The sequence below is a fragment of the Zalophus californianus genome, chromosome 1 (genome assembly GCF_009762305.2).
Source record: "Zalophus californianus isolate mZalCal1 chromosome 1, mZalCal1.pri.v2, whole genome shotgun sequence".
Taxonomy (NCBI): Eukaryota; Metazoa; Chordata; class Mammalia; order Carnivora; family Otariidae; genus Zalophus; species Zalophus californianus.
The window spans coordinates 54,674,732-54,681,236 of record NC_045595.1 but is presented as its reverse complement, the minus strand read 5'-3'; the positions used below and the strand labels follow the sequence as shown (position 1 = coordinate 54,681,236).

The 6,505-nt window shown below is 47.9% G+C and overlaps 1 long non-coding RNA gene across 1 annotated transcript; it reads right to left on the bottom strand.

Moving 5' to 3' along the window:
* Nucleotides 1-1,798: 1,798 nt before the first annotated feature.
* LOC113917866 lies at nucleotides 1,799-4,975 on the bottom strand. Its single transcript, XR_003518381.2, has 3 exons — nucleotides 4,748-4,975; nucleotides 4,218-4,310; nucleotides 1,799-2,103 (listed from the first exon to the last, which is right to left on the bottom strand). It is a non-coding gene; the product is annotated as an uncharacterized LOC113917866 (long non-coding RNA).
* Nucleotides 4,976-6,505: the final 1,530 nt, after the last annotated feature.

Genomic DNA, 6,505 nt, shown 5'->3' with positions numbered 1-6,505 from the left:
TTGAAGCTGGGATTGTCCAAGTCGAAAGGACAGGCAGGAAGAATTCCAGGCAAAACAGTATTGTGTGGACTAAGATAGAAAGTCCGTACAGTGTGACTGGATGGGGGCAGGAGAAGGGAGCCAAGACAGGAGCAATGAGCCACTTCCAGATCACAATGGGCCAGGGAACATTGCTAAGGGCTGTGAGCAAGAGAATGATGCAACCAAAGCTGAGTTTTGAAATGATTTCTCTGCAAGGTAGGGGAGTGGTGGGTGAGCTATGATTATTTACCTCCTCCTTATAGATGAGGAACCTGGGGTGCAGAGAGTAGAAATGGTTTCCCTGACACTTGGCTCAAAGGCTGGAGGTGGAGCCAGGCCCCACCCTGGTTTGCCTGACACCAAATGGGCACTTCTGCCTACCAACCAGCATGGGCTGGGAGCAGGGAGAACGGGGGTTGGGGGGGGGGCGGCACTAATCCTGGCTCTGCCCCCAGCTCACTGGGGCCTCTTGTTCAGATCCACCTTCTCCTGGCCACTAGGAGGAACAATGAGTAAACACGGAGTTTGTTGTATTTACAACTTTAAGGGTGGAACGATGGCAGCTACGGAAAAGGGCTGGGGTCTGGGGCGAGGGAATCATCAGGGTGGGTGGGAGGGCTGGTGCCAACCTACAGGGCCGAAGTCGCTGCTCTGCGCCGACAATGACATCCTCAGAAGTGCAATGTTCCCTGAGTCATCAGGCTCAGACACAAAGGGGCAGCAGCCCCTGTGCCACGCCCCCCACCCCCCCAGCTGCCACTTCCCTCTGCTCGAATGAAAAGCATTCTCCGCACCGGCGACACCAGCCCCACTTGCTGGCTCTGCTCTCAGCAGGCGCTAATGAGGCATTTGGAGAGCCCAGAGGTCACAGAGACCCAGGGCCTTGGGGGAGAGATGATAAAGGGGGAACTCAACCTGGTAAGATCAGGCAGCAGCCACCCTGACCCCACAGAAGAAGCAATTACACAGTACTTCCCCGGGGGGCCTTATGAAGGCAAGATGTTCGCATTTATCATGATTTCCCCACCCCAGCTCCTTTTACTCCCAAACACTGGCTCTTGACCCTCCTGGATCACAGACCCCTTTGAGAATTTGATGAAAGCTGGAAACTCTCTCCAAACAAAAATTAAATGCAAACTAATGAGGTGATCATCCCAAGAGCTGACATTTATGAATAAGTCACTGTTTGCCAGGCACTGAGTTAAATGGTTTACATGCTTTATCTCATTTAACCTTCATGATACCCTAGGTTTGACATCTCCACTTAGTAGATGGGGGAATTAAGATACAGAGAGGCTGTTAGGTGTTGGAGGCCACAAAGCTAAGTTGGTGGTTGAGCTCAGACTCAGACCCAGGTCTCTTTGACTCCAAAGCCTGGCTTTTAACCAGCTCATCCTACCATACATATATATGAGCATAACCGAAGGCAATTTCAGGACATGATAAGCCCACAAAGGACCTGAAAAGCATCCTTCCTGAGTACTAGGGACATAATTGATCTCACAGTTCAGTGGGGGATAGACATGCTCCCTAGTGATCAGTGGTATGAAGGCAGAGCTGGAAGCATAGAGGAAGGTCAGTCAATACAACCAGGGGTGTTAGGAAGGACATCCCAAAGGTAGTAATGTTGTTAAGTCACAGAGTATTAAATGATAAGTGGGTAAGGGCATTCCTGGCAGACAGAATAATGGGTGCAAAGATGTAGAGGCAGGGAATAATGTGGCATGTTTGGGGACAGTGAACACTTAAGAGAAGTAACAGCAAAGGGTGGGGAGCATGAGAGTTAGGAACTGGCCGATGATGAGGCTGAAATGTTAAGTCCTGTAGCAATTAGAATGCTTTGGCCACAAGTAACGGAAACCCCAAACAGAAGTGGTTTAAACAATGAGCCAGTTTTATTACCCCACATAACAAGATGTCCAGAGGTGAGGTAGCTCCAGGGTTGGTTTAATTCTGCATGGCTCGATGACATTGTCAGGGAGTCAGATCTCTCTTCCTGCTCTGCCATCTCCCGTGAGTGGACTTCCATCTCAGGCTTGCGCCCTCATGGCCACAAAATGGCTACCAGAGTTCCAGATATCCCTTAGGACCATTATGACATTAAGTAGAAAAAGAAGGATTATTTTTTTTCCCCACGGTGCCTCTGTTTATCAGCAAGGAAACCTTTCCTCAAGGCCCCCACCTTTCCCCCATTGACATTCCATATTTCACTGAGTGACACAGACACCCCTAAACAGATCACTGGCAAGAGAATATAATGTCCACGATTGGCTTAGATCCATCAAGATTCACCTCTTGGGAGACACATGGCTGCATGATACCTGAACAAAACCCAGAAGAAATAGAAGAAATGCCTGTTGAGGGGTGCCTGGGTGGCTCAGTGGTTAAGCGTCTGCCTTTGGCTCTGGTCATGATCCCAGGGTCCTGGGATCGAGCCCCGCATCGGGCTCCCTGCTCGGCGGGAAGCCTGCTTCTCCCTCTCCCACTCCCCCTGCTTGTGTTCCCTCTCCCTGTGTCTCTGTCAAATAAATAAATAAAATCTTTAAAAAAAAAAAAGAAGAAGAAGAAATTCCTGTTAAAAAAATTCCTGTGTCTGCCACAGATTCTGAACATGAAAAGCCTTTATTGTGAAGGAAATGAGGAGTCATCAGGGGTTTTAAGCAGGGAGATATAATGAAGTTCGTGTTTTTAAAAGATCACCCTGATGGCCAAAAAGATGGATTTTCAGAAGTCAGGAGAAGCAGTGAGGAAATAGCAACAACAATAGACCAAGTAAAAGAGGAGAAAAGCTGCCCTAGAGTGAGGAAAAGATGCATTTCTAAGATGTTTGGCAATCGTATTTTTAATTTCCAAGTTTTTCCTTGTTCCCTGATTGTTCCATTTCTATAACATCTTATGCCCGTCTCATGGGTGCTGTATTTTATCTTATCTCTCTGAGGATACCAATTAGAGGGTTCTTTTCTTTCTCTCTCTCTTTTTTTTAAACATCCTTTTCTGTTTTCAGAATTATCTCTGTTTTCTCTGGGGTCATTTTTTCTGCTTTGTTTTGTTTTGCTTATCTTGGTCTCTTGTGTAGGTTGCAAGTTCTCCTGAAATATTTAGATCATCCTTGATCATTCAGGAAGGAGAAGAACTAACCACATGTGACCAATCAACTATCTTCAACCAGAAATCTCCTGAGATATTTAAAATATAGAATCCACAGGAGTTACTGTGTCAGAGGGAAGCAGATACCCAAGCTCTGAACAGAGAAGCATCCATGTTATCTTTCAAAATGAGCTTGAGAGTTAATACTGATTTTAGCCTGGTGCCTGACCTTCTCCACAAAGCCCTTCAGATAGGATCTCAAACACACAAGATCTCATGAGCCACATAAAGAGAGACAGCCCATTCTTGTTGACTGTACCTCTAGGAACTTCTCCCTCGGTTGGGACTCATTAAGAAACTGTGTCTCCACGGTGGTAGAATCTCCTCAAAGTTAAGCACATGATGTTAGGAAGACAGGAGTCATAGGCCATCCATGGGCTGCTTACCTGACCTTGGACAAGTTACCTAATGCCCCTGAGCCTCAGTTTCCCCATCTGTAAAATGGGATAACTGTAGTACCTATATTGCAAAGCTGTTTGTGAGGTTGAAATGAAGCAATGCATGTGATGTGTTTAGTGTGGTCACTTGGCATTGCAAGTGATCAATAAACGTAAGCTATTTCTATTATTGTGGTTAATTGAAGCAGCACCTCTCACTGAGAAGGCAAGTCAGGCCCTTTGTCTCGTTCTCAGTTCCAGCTGCGGCCACAAGAAGAGGGGAAGGGCCAGGAGAAGGAGACCTGTCTCTGGCCAGAGGTTGCTCTGGGCATGGGTTTGAGAGGCTCACACAGGTACCGGAGCCAGGTCAGGGGGTGGCGGGGGGAGCGGAGGGCGGGGGGAGGCTGTGCTTCGAATCAATGCCAAGTGAGAGCAGAGAAGGCTGCTGGGAGGGCAAGATGGAGGTAGAATGTAAATCTCAAACGGAAATTCGATTCTGGACTCTGTCAACACAATCTCTAGTGTAGCAGTGAAAAGCCCGAGTTTTGAGATCATATAGAACTTTTCATCTTGACTTAGCAACTCACTAGGTATGTGATCCCTGGCAAGGGTCTTTGCTTCTCTGAATCTCAGTTTCCTCGTCTGTAAAATGAGAATAATAGCAGAACTTACCTGATAAAAATCACTGTGGGGATTCCATGTGATAACATGCGAAGTTCTGAGTTCCATGAGCAGCACACAGCGAGTGCTCAGTACATGTAGCTGCTGTAACAATAATTTAAAAAAAGATAATCATTTTCCTTTGGTATCAGTGGGCCTAAGGGGGCTATTAAAGTCTCCCATGATTCTATAAGCCAGACTGGCTTCTGTCTCCACTATGGTATTAATACTGTGACTGCTAAAGGCCCTGGCAGGAAACAGCCACCCACTGTAAGAGAGAGAGAGAGAGATAAACGAGGGGACTTTTTATCACAGAGAGGGCAGGGTGAAGAGAAGCACACAAGAGAGTGTGGCACCCCGAGGTGAGCGACAGTGGGGCGTCGTTACCACCCTGTGGCCTGCAGGGGCAAGGGAAGGACCGCGTTTCCAGAACCCACGGAGAGCAGGAGTAGTCAGGGCAGGCTGCCCCACAGGAGCTGTGGGCGCAGTAGGAATGAAGCCAAAACCACAGTAGGGAAGGAGAGGAGCAGAAGTATCCCAACCTTCCTCTCTTCCTCCCTCCAACCTCCTGAACCACACCAGAATCTGGAGGGAGAGGGAACCGACGTGGGGCAGTCTGCAGAGATCAGCCGGCTGGATCCAGGTGCTCAAAGTCACCAGACATCTGTCTCTGTGTCTCCATCTCTTGCTGTCTTCTTGTGGCCTTCCTTCTCAACCAGGTTCTTTCTCTGCAGTGGCAAGATGGCCTCTGGCAGCTCCAGGCTAACGGTCTACCAGTTTCGCAACCGGTGAGAGGAAAGAAACAGCCTCCTGCCAATAATTCCGGCAGAAGGCCTGGAGCTGACTCTCACAGGCCTGGGTTGGCCTACCCCTGAGCCAATCACTGTGGCGGAGTGGGGAGGAGGGGCCGAGTCCCGCTCCGAGCTAAGGGATTAAGGAGGCGCCCTCCTGGCTGTGTGACCCAGGCAAGGCACTGCATCTCTCTGTGCAGAAATGTACTTGTCATGGGGAACTTGGGATGATGCCAACAAAACAGGCAAGTCCTTCACTCAGTGCAGGCGCTCCCCTGTAAGTATAAGCAATACTGCCTGGAGGTGAAGAGATTCTCACTCTTCCTCTCCCTCATGAACTTTCTCTCTCTCTCTCTCTCTCTCTCTCTCTCTCTCTCCCTCTAAAAAAAAAAAAGTATTGAGGACCCCCAAAGAATTTTTGATTACATGGATTATATCTACCGATATTTCCTATATTAGAAATTAAATTGAGAATGTTTAAATGTTTATTTGCTCACTTAAAAATACCTAATAAATCCATTATGTGTTAACATAAATAAAATGCTTATGGAAAATACAGCTTTCAAATAAAAACAATTTACTGAGAAGAGTGACACTGGTTTACATTTTTATGCATTTTTTAAATGTCTGACTTAATAGAAAACAGCTGGATTCTTTTATCTGCTCCTGCATTTAATCAACAGATTAAATTTTGGTTGAAGTATAAGAAGATAACCTGGCCTCACACAGATACGTAGTTAGGAAAGTGACAGCCTCGTAGATCCCCTGCAAGGGTCTTAGGACCCTAGGGGTCTTCAGAGCTGCTATATATGATGCATGAGAGTCAGCCTCTCTATAGCTGTTCAACTTGGAAGCGGACTGTCGGCATGTAAATGTCAGATAAGTGGGCAAATCGCCTGACCTCTGTGACTCAGTTTCCTCCTAGAGAGGGTTAAATAATTGTTTCCTGTGGAGTGGTTTGAGCAGTGCTTGGCACATAGTAAGTGCTAATAAGCACTGACTGTTATTACTAGCTCAGAGCCTGGCACTAGGAGGGCTCCCCTTTTTGCCTAGGTTGGGCATCCCCTCCAAGATCATGTTCAACCTCCCAAGAATGGCCTGGACTTCCATGTTCTCCAGGACCACTCTGAGACCCTGTGCCCCTCCCACAGGAGACCTGGCCGAGCCCAGCACGTGCCTGTGCCATCTCTTTGGCCACAGGCTCAAAGCAGCCTCCCCCACGTGTGCCTGCCCGCCTCTGGCACGGTGGACCAGTTGTACCTGCGTTGGGGCCGGGAGGCTCTCCTGCCCAGCAGCTGGCAATTAGGAAGTCCCTCTCCATAACGGACAAGACCTAATCAGCCTGCTGATAATTACCAGGCCCAGAACGTGGCTGCAATTCAGGAAGGATGATCCCCAAAGACTAGAGCCACTTAAATCCTGGCATTGACCATGGGTCCCCTTGGTAACCTGTAACTCAGCACAATCTAGCCACTGAGCTAATTGATGTTCTCCAAGGCAGTCAGCTCG